Source organism: Mirounga leonina, unplaced genomic scaffold (genome assembly GCF_011800145.1).
Source record: "Mirounga leonina isolate KUSES-001 unplaced genomic scaffold, KU_Mleo_1.0 Mir_53, whole genome shotgun sequence".
In the NCBI taxonomy this organism is placed as follows: Eukaryota; Metazoa; Chordata; class Mammalia; order Carnivora; family Phocidae; genus Mirounga; species Mirounga leonina.
The window spans coordinates 44280569-44299694 of NW_023270807.1; the positions used below are offsets into that span (position 1 = coordinate 44280569).

Sequence of the window (19126 nt, forward strand, 5' to 3'; positions counted from 1 at the left end):
TAAATTTTCACTCAGCTTTAATTACAATCATGCATTTTAAATTCAAACAGGTGACCAAAGGTGAAGCATTCAGAATAATCTGATTTCAAGTCTGGTTAACTGAAAACAAAGACTTCTCCATAAAAAACACATAGTTTTCTATGCATTCCTGTAAAATAGAGCTAGTTCTACCAAGTAACCTATTTAACAGGTAGTAACTAGGGCAGTGTGACAAAAGTAAAAGGAAATGGCTTAATTCTTATGGATACATTAGATTTGATGCTGCTTCATAATCTGTTTACAAAAATAAAAAAACAATATATTGTCTTGATTCGTAGGTTTTCTTCCCATGTCAGTAAAGTGAAGAGCTTTTCCTTGTCTTTCATACAAGTAAATCTCGTAGCATTAGCCCTAGAAGAGGAAAAAACATTTGAGATTTACAAGACTATTAACATCAGAAGGGCAAAAGAATTTTTAAAAAATATCTGTCCTTATAATGGTCTATCTCAGAAGCCAGATCCGTTAAGTTTTCTCAACAGATATTCAGGTTCGGGATAAGATCATCATAGATTAAGACCAAGGACAAAATACTGACCAACTGTTGAATAAAAAATCTCCACTCACAGAAATGGGTTACACCTTAGGAAGATTACTGCAAACTCTTTCCATGGGCAGACAGCGATCCCTCACTGTTGGCAAAGAAAAACACACACACACAAAACCTGTAATACATCATTGTGAGGTAGCAGTTTTCCCCCTACAAGATTTATAACCTAACAGAATCTTCTCATTTATAAAATCCAGACAACAGAAATTATTGTTTCTGCTCATCGGTCTCATCTCAGAAGCCGAATCCGTACATGCTTTTCTTCAGGTAGTCAGCTTCGGGATAGGTTTCATCATTGATTAGACCATAATCCATACGAAATGTCAGAAGTACTGTACTAGAAACACTGTAGTAGATTTTGTAAACCACAAAACTTACTTTGCAAGGTTGCTCGTCAGTGACATTTATAGCTCCATTATTATTCTTCAACCTCCAGGATGCTGTTCAAGGACAAAAAAATTTTTTCACTTAATCTACATTATGGACTAAACATACTGAATCAAAATACTAGCCCAACACATACCTGGGTAAGATTGTCAGGTTCCAAGCAAGTATTCTCTCACGTGTTTTGGAATTTTCCTTTGCATCTATTAAGAAGCAAATTTCAATGATACATCATCTTTTCCTGTACATCAACAGGTTTATTTCTCTAAGCTCTCAAATGTACTTACCTCAACATCTCCAGGTAACAGCTCCGTTACACCACCGAGAGCCACTGCTCCCGCACGGGACCAATATTTTGGAAAACCAAGCATTTTCACAGAACGGCAGGCGAAGGTTTTCAGTACTAGAATCCTGCCTTTCACTCATCTGGTTTGCACACAGCGCCACCTGGGCACAGTACCACTCAATCTCAGACAAGGTCGGAGACTACCATTTTCAAATAATCTTTTGATCTGCGACGAGAAAAGAAAACAATGGTCTAATTAGTAAAGGCCTCTTATTCTCATCTTAAAACTAACTCTCCGCCCCAAATCCTGGGAATATGGTTGTTGTTCTTCCGCCGCCGCCCAGGTTCCGCCAGCCGGGTGTCGGCGCTTATGAACTAGGCCGCGCGCAGCGCTCGTGGCCATCAGCACCAGCCTCCGCCCGCCTAAGCTCGAAGCCTGCCGCTGCCGCCGCGGCCGCCACGCAGTACACGTGGCGGTCTGGCTGCGTGTTTCCCACGTGCAACTTTCCAACCCACAGCACCCTGAGCTCAAATGTCTAAAATCTCACAGTGCGGCAGCAAACCTCAGCCCCAGCTCCAACCGCGCCCGCCCGGGTACTCGCCCACGACGCCCACTCACGTACCACCAACTCAGGGCCTCCCAAGTCCAGACGTAAAAGACCGAACTGCGCCTCCAGCAGTTCCCTTTATAGCCTCTCCTGAGTCAGACCGAGGTTGCCCCGCCCCCTCGCGTTTATTGGACGTGGGAGAGGACGGGGCGTGGCCGTTTCCTGAAGGGAGAGAGCGGGAGCGCGCGCGGCGGTTCTTTTCTTTCGGGGGCTGGTTCCGGGGCGTGGTGCGCGCGTCGCCCGCCCACCGCACGCTCGCCCAGTTCCCGGTGCGCGCCCGGTGCGCGCGGCGATCCGTCGCTTCCCGAGTCTGGCTCTACGTGGCGCGGGAGTGGCGCCAGAATTCAAACTAACTGCTGCAGTTTGGAGGCGAGACTACCGCCTGCTCCGGGCCAAGTCTGCCCAGAACAGATTGGCCGGCTCGGGGCCGGGAGTGGACTTGAATTTTGCAGCGCAGGGCCGCCTCAGCGTATTGCCCTCTCGAGAAGTCGGGCTGGTTAGTTGGCCGGCGGCGAGCGGGAGTTGACGTCCAGCGGGCGCCGCACGAGCTGGCAGGCACTGGCCCCCGCACGCCCGGAGAGAAAAATTGGCGTACAGAAGTGCTCGGGTGAAAAAAGTACGTGAAAGCGCCGCATTTCTCCTGCGGTCCACGGCGAGAATACCGCGCCTGCCCAGAGAGCCCGCCCGCCGCGCTGCACGCGGCCCAGCTGCGCCCCAGTGCGGGCGTCCCTGCCCTACTGGGGCCCATCCCACCCCCGCGCTTCCTTGTGCCGGGCACTGCTGTTGAGTTACATGATCAGCACCTAGAATTCTTCCCGACACAGCCAACCTGAGAGGTAAATACCCCGTTTGGCAGAGGAGAAGATTAAGGCCCTAAAGCAGCTGATTGCCTAAATTCGCACAACTGAAAAGTTTTGCTGTTTTTACTTTGCGCTAAGATCGTTAAAATGAATGCAGGAGAAAGTTAAATTTCAGAAATATCCCCGAATACTATATACAAATAACTCTTTAAAAAATTAAGTAGCAATGACTGTGTGAGCGAATACGTGTATATGCACACACAAGCACACATGACATTTGAACATTCTAGCATTTGAAAATTCAGGTCTTCATGGCATTCATTACTAATTATTATTTATGTGTGGGTTTGTTTATTGTCCTGCCAATGCGTAAGGAACATACGGTTTGTGTCCACTGTTTATTGTTCTGCCTTAGAACAGTGTTCCGTGTGGCATATAGTAGGTTGTTGGTAACGATTGGTTGAATGAATGAAAGAATATAAGTGGTGGAATATTAATGAAAGAATATAATTTTCTAAATTAATTTAGAAAATTCATTTAAAAATTCATTTAGAAAATTAAAGACCAGACTGCAGATTAAAAGATAATAGTGAAAAGCAAATATCTGTAACAGGAACCTAAGTGATGAAGTACTTACTTGGCTAGGCATTATGTAGATTTTTCAACAGTACTTTTTAATGTAAATGTAAATTTGCATGTTGCTCATAGTGAAATAACTAAAACAGTACAAAAAGCAAAAAGTTCCTTTCCATATCACTGGGAATCTCCCCACTGTTAACAGTAACCACTATTCATAGTTTTTTACTTTCTATGCATATACAAACATATACATATTTTTTCATATTTCGTATATACAGATAAGGTCTGTATACTTTTCTGCAACTTGCCCCCTCATTAGTCTAGATTATTTTCCGTATCAGTACATATAGATGAACTTATTCTTGTTTATACGCTGCATAGTATTCAGTTGGACGTATCATAATTTATTTCCTCAGTTTCCAATTTTTCACTTTCAAATTGTGCTGAAGTGAATTTCAGATATAGTGTATTTGTGAGATCCGCAAGATCAATTTCTAGAAGTGAGTCAATTAAGTCTGTGATAGATATTGCTTAATTTTTCCCACCATCCTTCCATTCCCACAAAATGGTTGTGTTGTGTTTATATTTTGAAGAGTGTTTTGCTAATTGAAAAACGTACATATGACTTTATGGGGTGGCAATTATTACACAATCGAAATTGAAAAATATTACTCTGTTATCTTTGAATTACTGCTGTGTTGGAGATGACCCAAATCACCTGGTCAAAAGCAGTATAAAACAATGATTACCTACCCTGACTTATCAACTGAATTAGTTGGAGATCTAATAAATATCAGATTTCTGTGCCCTAACCTGCAACTACCAAAGCAGAATCTCCAAAAACGGGACCCAGGAAACATTTCAAACAAGCATATGAGCCAATGTTGTTCAACAAGAACATAACATGAACCACAAATATGAGTTGCATATGTAGTTTTGAATAGTGTAGTAGCCACATTTTAAAAAAATAAAAAGAATCAGAAATTCTAATACATTTTTTAACCCAATATAACCAAAATATTTTCATTTCAACAAATGATTAGTACAAGTTATTGATATATTTTACATTCCTTTTTTGCATTCCTTGCAATCCAGTGTGTATTTTACAGTCACAGCACATTTTGGTTTGACTGTCCCTATTTCAAGTGCCTCATTACCATATGGCAAGTGGCTGCTGTATTGGACAGCACAGGTCTACAGACATTCATATACCTATAGAAGTTTGAGAACCACTGTTTTAGGGTAAGTGTGGTACTGCATACCTGAAACATATTCCAGTCTTTAAAAAAAACCCCCCAAATCAAAAAACCTTCTGTATCAACTTTTGACTCAAACTAATAATTAACAAATGCAGAATGAAATGAATCCAGAACTTGCCTGTTGACAATACTGCCCTCCAGTGAACATGGCAATGACTGTGAAGCGGGTACACAACTCATTCAAGGAGTTTATCTTGTCAAGGAACATAGAAACATACTGGGAGATGAAGCCATCAGTCATTGCTCCTTACACCTAAAACAATCAAGCAAATTGCTACCAAATATTTGAAGTGATTTAAGAAAGACCATATAAAGGTCAGAACTGAAATTAAATATGTATGCTTCAGTATGCTAAAAATAAGTTTTCATATTCTTAACACACTTTTAGATACAATCATCGTTTTAATAATTTTTTGGAAGAAATGGTCACTGAGCCCCTGGTGCATGCCATGTGCTTCAGGGAAAGCTAATAAGAATACACAGAAGTCCTTGTCCTTCCTGACTTTATAGTTTAGTAAGAAGTGTCTATCTAACTTTAGATACCTCTGCTTTAAAAAGTAGTTATTAAAGACTTGGATAAGATCATAATGTGAACCAAATAGTGTTTTAGAGGAAAGATTAAAAGCAGAGGTTAGAAATTGGTGCAGTCATTTAGATGAAATATTGTGAGGGACACCATTATAATTTTGGCCATGGAAATGGACAGCAGGGAAGAAAACAACACACAGAACTTAGGTGCTGTTAGGTTCTTCTGCACTTTAGCTCATGTACTCTTCAGATAATCCTGGTATGTATTTTTAACCTTGCGGTAGAGATGGAAAAAGTGAGGCATAGAGATTTCAGTTAACTAACATTCCCAGGTCTTTCTTTTCCCAAATTCATAATGTCATGAAGGCATGATATGGCTGTGTTGAAGGAAGAAGTAGCAGGATGTGATGAGATGTGGGAGCAGCATGGAGCCTGGGCAGCCAAGAGAACAGCAACTCCATTGAGAGGAAGAGGGAAGTCAGTTACTGATTTGGGAGAAGGGAAAAGATTCATTTTCTCTTGTGTTAAATATGGGGTGGAACATTGCGTTACATAGCCAATGGATCATCAGAAATGTAGAAATGAAACCCAAGAGAAAAGTCAGAGCTAGAGAAGGACAAACAAATGTAGAGAGGATGATTGAAGTTTTGTGCATGGGCAAGTGTGGGGAGAAAAGAGAAAAGTGCCAACTGCAATAGTTAGAACCAGTACTATAGTGTGTGCAGATACCTTACAGTAGACAACTTTTGAAAACATTTCAGTACACACAAAGATCTGGATGGATAATGCATGAGAATAAAGTTCACTATTACAACTTGCTAAAATCATGGTAGAAGTATGTATGCCATGTTAAGTAGTGTAAGCATAAGTATTCCAAAGCAGAAAAAAAAAAAAAAAATCAAACTTCAAAAATTAGAATGAAAGAATCTTAGTATAATGTTCTTTTTTCCAGTTTCTAAACTGAACTAGTCAGTAAAGTCTAGGTTTGATGGCAGAACAGAAAAATGTGAATTGAAGAAAATCTTGTGAATACTCTATGAAATAGTAAAGTGTTAAGTTCATGAAGTAAAGAGCTTAAATTAGGGGAAAAGCCTTATATATGTGGAAATGTCAAGGACAGTGTGATACATGAGTCTAAAATTCAGGAGAGGTCAGGGCTTGAGTGTCATTGGCATGAGTAAGATATTTAAAGCATGACACTGAGATCATCAGGGAAAGAGTATAAATAAAGAGGAGAAAGCCCAGGACAGAGCAGAACCTCGGTGCACTGCTTAGTTTAGAGTTCTAGTAGAGAAGGAAGTGCCAGCAAAGGAGACCCCTTAGAGGTAAAACTGGAGAGTGTGATATCTTGGAAATGAAGAAGGAGAGAGATACGTGATTTGGAATGCTCCTGAAAGGTCAGGTATGATATCAAAAACGACCACTGGGTTTGGCAACACGAAGAACACAGTCTCAGTGAAATAGTGATGATGGAAGCCCAGTTGAAGAGGACTGAGGAGAAAATGAGATGAGAAGGCAGAAATGGGTCAGTAGCTGGAGAGGGTCATAGGTCAAGGGACTGCTTTTTTAAGGCAAAAAAAAAAAAAAAAGTTGTAGGAGCAAAATTCTTGAGAAGAGGAGATCTTTTCCAGAATGCAGATGGAGGTCTTTGACTGGAGCAAGAACAATTCATCTGTTTTATTTGTTAAAACGGTGTTGGGAAAGGCAGTCATGCACAGCCCATTGACCCTTGCATAACTGCATAAGTGTCCCTAGGGCCTGGAACATTTTCTTTCATGGAGATAAGGAGTCCTACCAGCCTGCTCTGGGCATTTGGACTTGTCTGGGACTATCTTTCCCTATTCAGGATTTGATATATACCTCTTTTTTCTGCTTAAAGCATGTACATCATTTGGCACCTGGCCAACCCCATTGCTATTATCTGTTCCTGGTGAGAAGGGAAGGGCATTCTTCACCTGCCACATAAAAAGATGAGTACGGATCACCTCATTGAGTCATCTTTGGGGCAAGATGCACTGGCCATGACGGACTGGCAGTCACGGTTGAAGCTGATCTTGCTTGATCTCTTCTTTGTGAATAAAGTGTTGTTCCATCCAGTGTCTGTGTGAGTCATGTCTTTCTTGGCAATGCCAACACCTGCAAACTCTGCAGTAGGCTGACATCTTGCTATTGCTTTTCCTGGTGGTTGGCAACAGGTGTTAGTTGCTCAACAGTTTAGGGCAGTGAGCAAGGTCACCAACAATGTTAGTACATGATGCAGACACATGGCGTTCATCAGTCCAGCCATCCCACGGTGGTGTCAGCTCCTGAGGGGGGTTGACTGAGTACTGGGCTCTCTCTGGCCGAATGGGAATAAATGAGATGTAGGCAGTTTCCCTATCAACAAGGATAAACTGGTATGATGGATAAGGGCAGAAATGCAAGAGGTGGGCCCTAAAAAAACCTGGAAAATTAACCTGGCTTCTGGCCACCTTCACACTCCATCACTGTCCTCTAGCTCCCACATGCAGAAGCTGCAGATGACATCCAAGGGGAATCAAAGGCCCCCATGTAGAAAGCTTTGCTTGATCCAAATTGCTTAAAAGCCCCAAGTAAGACTTTGTTTTCACTAAATGCAAACCACCAATGATGTTGCTGAAAATGAAACTGTTGAAATGAGGCCCTTTTCAGAGAGTGAAATACAAAAACTGAAAGATATGGGCAGAGGCCAGGAGAGTCTTGTGCAGCTTGGTTGGTGCCCCTGTTCGATGAGAAGGCCTTGCAGACCCAAATGTCTCAGGATGAGTGGTGCAGTTGAAGCTAACCACTGACCCCTTGCTGCAATGCATTTTTTGCCTGCATTGAATAAGGCAACAAACAGGATAGAGAGATAAGTCCATGTCACTCTTGATGTAGATTGCAAGGAGTATGAGAATAGTATTCTCAATATAGGACTTCCCTAAGACTAAGACACTCTGGAAAATCATTCATAAAGCCTGCATTTCAGGTAAAAGCCATAGACACCTGATTATGTGACCCTGCCTCTGGGGACATGGATGATGCATTGGAGGCCTTCATGCAATAAGGCCCTTCTCTGTGGAAGACCCTGCTATCACTACTGTTGTCTCTGAAATGACTGTGGGGGAAACAATGGAAAAGCTCCACTCAAAAGTCTTGCTTGGGATGAAAAAACAAAATGATTTCAATGGTTTCCGACAACTTGGGCTGAACAGATAGAAAACAAGGGGAATCCATGCCCAGAGGGCCAAAAGGGGAATTCAAGAGATTATAAAGGGGGAAAAAAAGGACAGCACAGAGTTGATCCATGGAGCAATACGGCTTTTGTTGGCAAAACTGGATAGATAAAACCGAAGTGAATGAGATTCCTACAGAAGACTTAACACCCATACTATGTGGTAGAGAGAAGTCCTCTAAATTAAAGGTTAAGGCCGTGATCCCATATTCCCATTGTGATGGCCTGACTGGTACAGAATGACTCAGACCTCCAAGCTATCCAAAACCAACAAGACTCACAAAACTCACTAGCTAAGGTAGTGATGGATAACTGAATAGCCTCGATTATCTGTTGGCAGAACTGAGGCATTTGTATTATTGCCAACAACTCTTGTGTATATATCAATAATTCAGGTAAGGTAAAAACTAAAGAGCATCCATGCTCAGGTGGGATGATTACTGACTATATATACCTGCAGTCCCCATCCCCCTGATGCATTTTTTAAAAAACTCCTTAGTTGGCTTAATCCAGGCACTTGGGGTTCCTAATTAGGGACCATCCTCAAGGGTAGGCCTAATCGTCATCCTGGGTCTTGTTCTCCTAGAGACCTTGATGAAGTACTGCCTCAAAATGACAGGTAGGCTCTGCAGGCAAACTGCATCCATATAGATTGTTCAAGGGCCCCATTAGATGCAGCTGTACCTCCAAATTTGGGGCAGACAGTGGTCCTATCACATTTTATGCACTTTATCTGCTATTTAAGCAGCTGAACAATGGTTGGGGGGGTGGACCATTGAGAAAGGCAGTCACGCACAGTCTGTTGACCCTTGTGTGGCAGCGTAACAGTGTGCCTTGGACCTGGAACATTTCTGTACATGGAGATGAGCCCTCATACCCTGTACTGGGCGTATAGATTTGTTTGGGAGTATCTTTCCCTGTTCCTGATTTGATATTTACTTTGTTCTGCCTAAAGTGTGTGCATCATATGGCACCTGGCCAACCCCACTGCTATATCTGTTCTGGCAGGGAGAGGTGGGGATCCTTCACCTGCAACACAGGAGGAGTGTGTGTAGATCATCTGTGCATCAACTGTGGGGTAAGATGCGTTGGCCATCGGGGACTGATGCTCACTATTGAGGCTGATTTTGCTCTGCTTCTTGTGTGAGTAAAGTGTTACATCCAGTGCCTGTGTGAGTCATATTTCTTGATGACCCTGATACCTGCAAATCATGCAGTGGTTGACATCCTGGGGCTGTGGCTTCTGGTAGTAAGCAGTAGATGTCTCTTGCTCCACGGCAGGAAGTATAGGTACAGATAATGCAGATCCTGACTCATTGTTTTTATTTTCTCAAATAATCATGAGGCAAGGTCATCAAGTGAGAATGGAAAATAATGAGGTACAAGAGGTTTAGGAAAAGGATATGTGAAATTGTCAGGCTGCAGAGTAAAAAAAGGCAGATCAAGGAAGTGAAGTAGGATTGGTTGCCAGAGTTGTGTGCCCATGACATTTATGGCCATAAATTTTTATGAATAAAGTTTTAAGCTTTCCTTTTCTAGAAATACTCAGACACTTGGGTGCAGGTATGGAGTAGGTGGGATTAATTAGGCTTAAAGTTTTGCCAGGCTAGATAATGAAGGAAGAAAGGACTAAAGAGTTAAAGAGTGTTCGCAAGGAAATGATTTGAATAAAAAACAAGGAAATATAAACTGGGTAAGGGGATGATTTGTAGTGAGGAAGAGATGGTGTCTGTGGACTGGACATTTCATTAATTCCAAGGAAGAGCTGCAGTGGGAAGACTAGAAATGATAGGAAATGGGAGCATTAGAGAATGGGGTTCTGGAATTTGAGATTTTAGAGGTAGTATAATTGTTGATAAAGATGGAGTCAACAGTGTTACTGCAGGATGGGGTGGTTGAGCTGGAAGAATGAAATGATCATTGGAGGGAAGGAGGATGAGAAACTGAGAATGTAAGGTATTAGGTGAATCATCACTGTGGATGTTAACACTATAATTGATAAGAGTGGTGGTGAGAATAAAGACAAACAGGTGCTAGAGTCATCAGTGAATGAGGGAGTGTGATGCAGGGGTTTGAAAGATGACAGTAACAAGGACAAGAAGCTAGTGTTAAAATCTATTGGCTTACTTCAAAGATTATGGGGCTTTGGCAGGAGGAGAGTGGGGGTAAGATTTGGGAGCTACAACAAAGAATAAGGGGAGCACTCCACCTCCAGGCCTGTTTCACATAGGTGGTTCAGTTTGGGACGTTTAAAGTTTGAGATGTTTGTAGACATCCCATACAAAATACCAAGTATGCAATTGAATAAACAAGCCTAGAATTTGGGAGAAAGGTGAAAGGTGGAGATATGCATTTAGGATTCGTACTACAAATTCATCAGTTTTGGCTACCTGGCATCCACAGGATCCTTTTCCAAGTTCTCTTAGTTTTTTTGTGGATCCATCCTTCATTTACTCTCAGCTCATATTATTTGGATGCAACTACTCACTCTCAGCTCTAGGGTAGGGCCTGATTGGCTTAACCACTCCAGTCCTACCCACCTGGCTACAGTGATTGGTTTGCAGGTAGAAACAACCCAGTTTGGGCCAGTGAGAGTCAGATTTAACTTTTTTGTCCAACTGTTGAGAAAAAGTCCATATTGCATATTGAAGATGTAAAATCTGGAAGTGCTACAACCATCTCTCTTTTTAAATTGAAGTATAGTTGACACACAATGTTCCACTAGTTTCAGGGGGATGGCATAGTGATTCAACAAGTCTATATGTTATGCTATGCTCATGACAAGTGTAACTACCCTCTGTCACCATACAACACCATTACAGTACCATTGACTGTATTCCCTGTGCTGTACCATTCATCCCTATGACTTATTCATCCCAAACTGAAAGCCTGTACTTTCCACTCCACCCATTTTGCCTCTCTCCCGACCCCCTCCCCTCTGGCAACCATCAGTTTATTCTCTGTATTTATGGGTCTGTTTCTGCATTTTGTTTGTTCATTCATTTTGTTTTTTTAGATGCCACATATAAGTGAAATTGTGTGGTATTTGTCTTTCTCTGTCTGACTTATTTCACTTAGCATAATGCCCTCTAGGTCCATCCATGTTGTTACAAATGGTAAGATCTCATTCTTTTTTATGGCTAATATTCCATTGTGTCAGTCTGCAGAGTAAAAAAGGCAGACCAAGGAAGTGAAGTAGGATTGGAATATTATGGCTAATATTCCAAGCTAAATACACTACATCTTCTTTATCCATTCATCTATTGATGGACGCTTGGGTTGCTTCCATATCTTGGCTATTTTAAATAATGCTACAATAAATGGATATTTGAATTATTGTTTTTGCTTTTTTTTCTATACTTGAATTAGTGTTTTTGTTTTCTTTGGGTAAATACCTAGCAGTGGAATTACAGGACCACATGGTATTTCTATTTTTAATTTTTCGAGGAACTTCCACACTGTTTTCCACAGTGGCTGTACCAGTTTACATTCTCATTAACAGTGCATGAGGGTTCCGTTTTCTCTAAATCCTGCTACAACCATCTTTTGACCACAAGAGGAGAACCTCTTTGAGAATTAAGTTAACACACAGAGGGGAAGAGAGTAGAGCTGAGTTGAGAGGCAGAGAGAATTAGGTTGTAGGGATATCATTTGAACATGATTGATTCTTATGGCACTGGAGTTTAGCCCTTCCTCAGTCAAATCAGGTTGTGTTCAGTTATCTATTTGTACTAAACCCGGTGCTTACAACAAAAACAATTATTATTTCTCATGATTCTGTGGGTTGACTGGGTAGTTTTTCTGATTGGGCTTATTCATGCTGAGGTGTTCAGTTAACAGATCTGCTGGGGGTGAGGCTCAGCTGGGACAACCAGGACAGCTGGTCCTCTCTTTCCACATGGTATTTCATTCTGGATGTCTTCATGACATAGACATATCAGAGCAGTATTACAAGAGGTCACCTATTAAACTTTTGCTTGTATCATGTGTGCTGATGTTCCATTGATCATATCAAGTCATATGGCCAAGCCCAGGGTCAATATAAGGGGAGGTGAACAAGGGTGTGGATACTCAGAGGTGTGATTTGCCAGGGTCATTACTGTAATGATCTATGACCATCTGCTTCTCCTAATTTTTTTTTTTTTTTTTTTTTTAAGAGAGAGAGAGAGAATGTGGGGGAAAGGGGAGGGGAGGGGCAGAAGGAGAGGGAGAAAGAGAATCAAAAGCAGGCTCCATACCCAGTGTGGAGTCTGACTCGGGGCTCAATCTCATGACCCTGAGATCATATAAGCTGAACTGAAATAAAGAGTTGGTTGCTTAACCAGCTGTGCCACCCAGGTGCCCCCTGCTTCTACTAATTCTTAAACCCCTTGAAGCTCCTTCATGGACCAAAGGGATATATCAACCTCACTTTACCTCATTAAAAAAAATCTGCTATGGGGGCACCTGAGTCGGTTAAGCATTGGACTTTTGGTTTTGGCTCAGGTCATGATCTCAGGTTCCTGGGATTGAGCCCTGCATCCGGCTTCACACCGAGTGTGGAGTCTGTTTGAGATTCTCTCTCCCTCTGCCCTCCTGCTCATGCTCTCTCTCTCAAATAAATAAATCTTTAAAAAAAAAAAATCTGCTATGCTAACTCTCTTACATTTCCCACTAGAGCCATTCCTTAAACTTTTCCACCTGCTTTTTGCTCTGGGAAGCTAACCTAAATGGATTGTATCAATGAATTCCTTGTCCTCTGGTTTCCCATTGGTTTGGGCCAGTAGGGAATCCCAATCAGAGGGAAGAGGGAGTTGCTATTGGCCTCTACTAAAGGGATAACTTCTTTTAAAGTGGCCTACCCCTCTCTTTCTTCCCTTGCCCATTCAGACCCAAGGCTCAACTGCCCAGGATACTATTCTTTTTGGTTTCCTACATCTTGCCTACCTTGTGAAGCTTATTGAACTTTTCTCAAGTTACCTATATGTTTTTTGTTGGGACCCTGAATAAAATGTACCTATAAAATACTATTTTGATGAGCTCCAATTAAGTACACTTAAAAGTACACATGCCACTTATGTATATAATAAAGGATATTCTAGTCTTGTCAACTTTGCAAAAGTGAATTAATATTTTGGTTTCTGTATACCAACTTTACCTGGTGGCTAGTGTCTATTTTTTTTTTTTACCCCATTCTCCAAGATTATGTAACATTGTCTAAATGAAAGCTGGCTTTTAGTGTATCTGTGAGAAGCATATTACAACTGTCCATTCTACTGTAGCTCCTTACAAATAAATTATAGTCAGTATTAAATAAGATGTTCAGATAATTCTTAAGCACTGTTTAGAAGGGCTGCAGGCAAATGATTGCCTAGAAACGGATTGGGAAATTTTATAATAACTGAATCCCATACCTTGTCAGTAAATTTTATATAATTGCTGTTAGCTGTCATTTTATGATAACTTCAGGGACATAAGTCCTAGCATCCTAAATTTTCAAAGTAAGGTTTGTAAAGCAGGTGTTATATCAACACTTTCACCCTTTAGCTTTATTTCTTATTTATTTATCTATTATTATTTTTAAAAGATTTTATTTATTTATTTGACAGAGAGAGACACGGCAAGAGAGGGAACACAGGCAGGCGTAGTGGGAGAGGGAGAAGCAGGCTTCCCGTGGAGCAGGGAGCCCTATATGGGACTTGATGCCAGGACCATGACCTGAGCTGAAGGCAGACGCTTAATGACTGAGCCACCCAGGTGTCCCACCCTTTAGCTTTATAATATACAGTCATGTGTTATGTATTTTAAACTCTGGTTTTAGAGAATTTAGTAATTCTCTAAATGACAAACAGCTAGATGGCAAACAGCTAATACAGATTTCTTAAAGATATTTTGGAAGGATGAAATCATGGCTATTGTATGTTGTTAAAATAATTTCCCAGCTCACTACTAAGTTTTGACAGTTATCTTTTATCATACAACCAATGTAATGATTGACTATATTTTGTAGGTACTTCAGTATCAAATATCATGAATGGCTGAGCAGTTTCTGGGGGGTTGGGAATTAAAGTGGAGTTGGGAATTGGCTACAGTATATGGCCTCCCTGATGTATGATGTACGTGTTTACTTAGCTCTCCTCACACTAGTACTTTTCTGTGATGTTCTCAACGGTCTGTTTCAGGTATATGGAGGAACCTGAAATGCATGTACTATTGCAGGGCAAGGCCATGGATCAGAAGTCTTTATCTCAGAAATATTATTTAATGGCCTGTCATAGAAAGAATTTTTCTACCTCATGTAGGTAATTAGAGCTTGTCAACTTTGAAAATGATTATACAGTGAAGGTATTGAAATGGAAGGAACTTAGAGTTTATTTCTGGGAGATACTTATGTATAAGAATAGAAAATGAAAGATAACCTTTTAAGAAAGACATATTGAAAATCAACTTATTTGGAAAGAGTGATTAAATTCAAAGATTCACTAACCATGATATACATTATGAATAGACTTTATATATTTTTACTGCATGCCCTGAAGATAAAGATCTTCAACACATACATATCATTCTGAGAATTAGGAGATCTGCTTGAGCAAATCTAAAATCTGTATCGAAAAACTAAAGAACAATATGGGTGCCTGGGTGGCTCAGTCAGTTAAATGTCTGCCTTAAGCTCAGGTCATGATCTCAGGGTCCTGGGATGAGCCCTGCATCAGGCTCCCTGCTCAGTGGGGAGTCTGCTTCTCCCTCTCCCTTTGCCCCTCCCCTCTGCTCGTGTTCTCTGTCTCTCTCTCTCAAATAAATAAATAAAATCTTTGAAAAAAAAAGAAAAACTAAAGAACGATAGTATAAGCTGTAACTTTTTGGCATTTCAAGGAAGTCATGTGGAGACAAATCTGATGGAGATGTTTCTTAGAGTATTTAACACATTAAGGGCCAGTCTACCGATTTTTATTCATTAGAATAAAGATGTGGGATAATGATAGTGAAGGCCACACTGTTTTTTTTTTAAGATTTTATTTATTTTTTGACAGAGAGAGACAGCGAGAGAGGGAACACAAGCAGGGGGAGTGGGAGAGAGAGAAGCAGGCCTCCCACGAAGCAGGGAGCCCGATGTGGGGCTCGATCCCAGGACCCTGGGATCATGACTTGAGCCGAAGGCAGACGCTTAACGACTGAACCACCCAGGCGCCCCACACACTGTATTTTTTAATATGTCAAATTTTTGCTCTGTTTCAAGGCCTGAAGTTGGGGATTTAGTTGAGGCTACTTTGGCTCATTATACCTAGCAGAGAATGTTTCTAGGCCCTTGTCAAATATCAGTTGGGGGCCATGTTGGTGAAGTACAGTGGGTTAGTTTCATTCCCTCTGACTCTTAGATTCTAGCTGCTGAGAAGGAGAAGAGAGGGTCAAGTTAGTTTTTTGTAAAAGAGTGAGGTTGGAAGAGTGCCTGGGTGGCTCATTTGGTTGAGCATCTAACTCTTGATCTCAGCTCAGGTCTTGATCTCAGGATCATGGGTTCGTGAGTTTGAGCTCCACGCTGGGCATAGAGTCTACTTAAAAAAAAAAAAAAAAGAGTGAGGTGGGAGAGAATTATCTCTATTGTGCCAGTCTATGGTCTCTTGATTATTTTCTTACCCCTTGTTCCCAGTTTTAGGAAAAATAGAATGACTTCTCACAAACTGTTTACAAGATACATCCTTTTAAAATCAGTTTTCAGACACTTCCACTATTTGACAGTTTTCATCCTTTAAATTTTTGTACTAGAACCTTAAGTATAGATGTTCCTATTATTTTGAAATATTTGCAATAACCTAACATCTGGTTCTCTATTTTACATATCAAGTGATTTCTAAAGTGGATTCTCAAGTATTTACAGCTGCAGGTATCTTACGTGGTAAATGGAAATTGCCTTGGCATTCAGGGAATATATGATACGTGGTTAGTTTTATGCTCTAACTTGGCTGGGCCATAGTACCCAAATATTTCATCAGACATTCTTCTGAATGTTTCAATGAAAGAGTTTTTTGGATGAGATTAACATTTAAATCAGTGGACTTTGAGTAAAGTAGATTACCCTCCATAATGTGGATAAGTCTCGTTCAATCAGCTGAAGGCCTTAATTGAAAAAAAACTGAACGAATTCTGCCAGCAGAACTGCCTTTGGGCTAGAACTGCAGTTCTTCTGGGTCTTCAGCCTACTGACCTACCCTGTAGATCTCACTCCCTCTCTCTGTATACTTAAGTGAATTTATTTTTATTTTTTTATTTAAATTCAATTAGCCAATGCATAGTACATCATTAGTTTCAGATGTAGTGTTCATTGATTCGTCAGTTGCACATAACACCCAGTGCTCATCATATCATGTGCCCTCAATGTCCATCACCCAATTACCCCATCTCCCCATCCACCTCCCCTTCTGTAACCCTCAGTTTGTTTCCCGGAGTCAAGAGTCTCTCAGGTTTGTCTCCCTCTCTGATTTCTTCCCATTCAATTTTCCCTCCGTTCCCCTATGATCCTCTGCGCTATTTCTTATATTCCATATATGGGTCCATATGATAATTGTCTTTCTCTGATTGACTTCTTTCTTTTTTTTTTTTTTTAAAGATTTATTTATTTGACAGAGAGAGACACAGCGAGAGAGGGAACACCAGCAGGGAGAGTGGGAAGCATGCTCCCCGCGGAGCAGGGAGCCCAATGTGGGGCTCGATCCCAGGACCCTGAGATCATGACCCGAGCTGAAGGCAGACGCTCAACGACTGAGCCACCCAGGCGCCCCTCTGATTGACTTATTTTGCTTAGCATAATACCCTCCAGTTCCATCCACTTCAATGTAAATGGTAGGTATTCATCCTTTCTGATGGCTGAGTAATATTCCATTGTTGTATACATATATAAATATATCTAGATATCTAAGTATAGATATCTATCTAGATATATTTATACTCTGTATTTCCTATTGGTTTTGTTTCTTTGGAGAACCCTAATGCATATGATTTATTCCTATTTGCTGTTCTTTCTCATTGTTACTGGGACATTTGTCTTTTGCCTTTTATTCTTCTTAATTCTTTTAAAACTCTGCCATCTCTCTTCTTTTTTAAAGATTTTATTTATTTATTTTAGAGAGAGAGAGATAGAGCATGTGAGTGGGGGGGAGGGGAAGAAGGAGAGGGAGAGAGAGAATCTTAAGCAGACTCCACACTAAGCATGGAGCCTGCTGCAGGGCTTGATCTCATGACCCCAAGATCAAGACCCAAGCCAAAATCAAGAGTTGGATGCCCAACTGACTGAGCCACCCAGGTGCCCTAAAACTCTGCAGTCTCTTGTGCTGTATTCATGAGGAACTCTAGCTTATTTTGTCTAAATGTCTGTGATAGTTATGAATTTTAGTCCAAAATATTGATATGCAAAGAATGTCACATTCCTTAATTTCTCTAAGACTCAGATCTGCTTTTTTTTTTTTTTTTTTTAAAGATTTTATTTATTTGAGAGAGAGAGAGAGAAACAGCATGACAGGGGAGAAGTCAGAGTTGACATTGTTTCCTAAAAGCAAATTCCAAAGTTTTCTGGTTATTTGACTAGAATAGAGGAGGGGAAAAATACTTTCAGGTGAGAGAGCAAATTAATATATCAATGGATTATCCTATCGTGTCTATACAATATTGTTTCCTTATCATTTCTGTTTTTGATTTTGTACAGATCCCTTTGTCATTATTTTCCATGATTTCTTCCTTAGAATCTTGATTCTTCCCTATTGAAGCACATATTTTTGGTAAGTATGAAATTTGACAACTATAACAGTTTGTGGACATGATGCTTCAGATCTTATCTATTCCCCATTTCAGTTTGTGTTTGATACTTAGCATTTCTAATTCTTCAGCAAATATTTATTTTTTAAATTGTTACTTCCAATTTCTTCTTTAAAGCTCTTCTTTCTGTGTGTGCAATTCTTTTTCTAACTCTTATCTTTGATCTTTACCCTTGGTGATTTGTTTCAGTGATAATGATTATAAAGATGTTTGAGAAATTGTTTCTGTGTCATTTACCATACAATCAATTTGCTTCTATTTAGTCCACATTCCTGAGGTGAATCTGGAAGGAATTTCAGCCACAAAAGGCTGTCCCAAGGGTGAGTCTCAGGGGAATGGGTTGGATGAGCTTTTCCTGGAACAGTTGCTTAATCTTAAGCTTCTTAAGTCAAGAGGTGGTTGGAGCAGGGGGAGACCAGAAGTCAGTACCAGTTGAAGAATATCAAGCATCAGGTCTAAGGAGCAAGTTCTAAGCTACAAGCAATAAATGATGTAAGGATTCGAGAACCAAATTTACCAGGACACTTTACTGTCTGGTTCCTAGGACACCTTTTTTCCTTTGTTCAGAAGATTTCTTCACCCCTTTCTCTTCCTTTACCTGTCTCCTAATGTAGACATTCCCCATGGTTTTGTCCTTGGTTCTCTTCTCATACTATTCATTCTTTCTGAGTGGTTTAATTCGTTGAGTATCTTCTATATGCCAGGCACTGTTCTAGGAGCAGTGGTTGCAGCAGTGACCAGGTCAGACAAGTCCTTCCTTTCGAAGAGCTTTTGTTCTAATGGAAGACACAGTCAGAAAAAGTAAATAATTAAGCAAGGTAATTTCAGATGATAAGTACTAGAAAGAATATAAGGAGGATGACTCAATTTAATAGAGAATGGATTCTACAGAGCAGAGGGGCCTTTTACGCAAAATGTAGGGGGAAATTGCTCTGAACAAAGGAAATGGTGGAGTTCCAAGACAGAGAGAAGAGTTAATGTAAAATAAAAGTGGCATAATCAAGAAACAAAGAAAACCAAAGTGACTTGAATGCTTTTGTTTTTTTTAAAGATTTTATTTATTGAACGAGAAAGC

The 19126-nt window shown here is 40.6% G+C and overlaps 1 long non-coding RNA gene and 2 other non-coding genes across 4 annotated transcripts; all 3 read right to left on the reverse strand.

The window, feature by feature from the left end:
* On the reverse strand, positions 1-1959 carry LOC118001237. 2 transcript variants are annotated; one of them, XR_004676654.1, is made up of 6 exons: positions 1880-1959; positions 1258-1482; positions 1110-1173; positions 965-1026; positions 604-668; positions 1-390 (listed from the first exon to the last, which is right to left on the reverse strand). It is a non-coding gene; the product is annotated as an uncharacterized LOC118001237 (long non-coding RNA). The 2 variants fall into 2 exon arrangements; XR_004676653.1 differs by lacking the exon at positions 1-390 and having other exon boundaries at positions 480-668.
* Positions 483-551, reverse strand: LOC118001712. Its single transcript, XR_004676816.1, has one exon. It is a non-coding gene; the product is annotated as a small nucleolar RNA SNORD50 (small nucleolar RNA).
* Positions 818-887, reverse strand: LOC118001713. Its single transcript, XR_004676817.1, has one exon. It is a non-coding gene; the product is annotated as a small nucleolar RNA SNORD50 (small nucleolar RNA).
* Positions 1960-19126: the final 17167 nt, after the last annotated feature.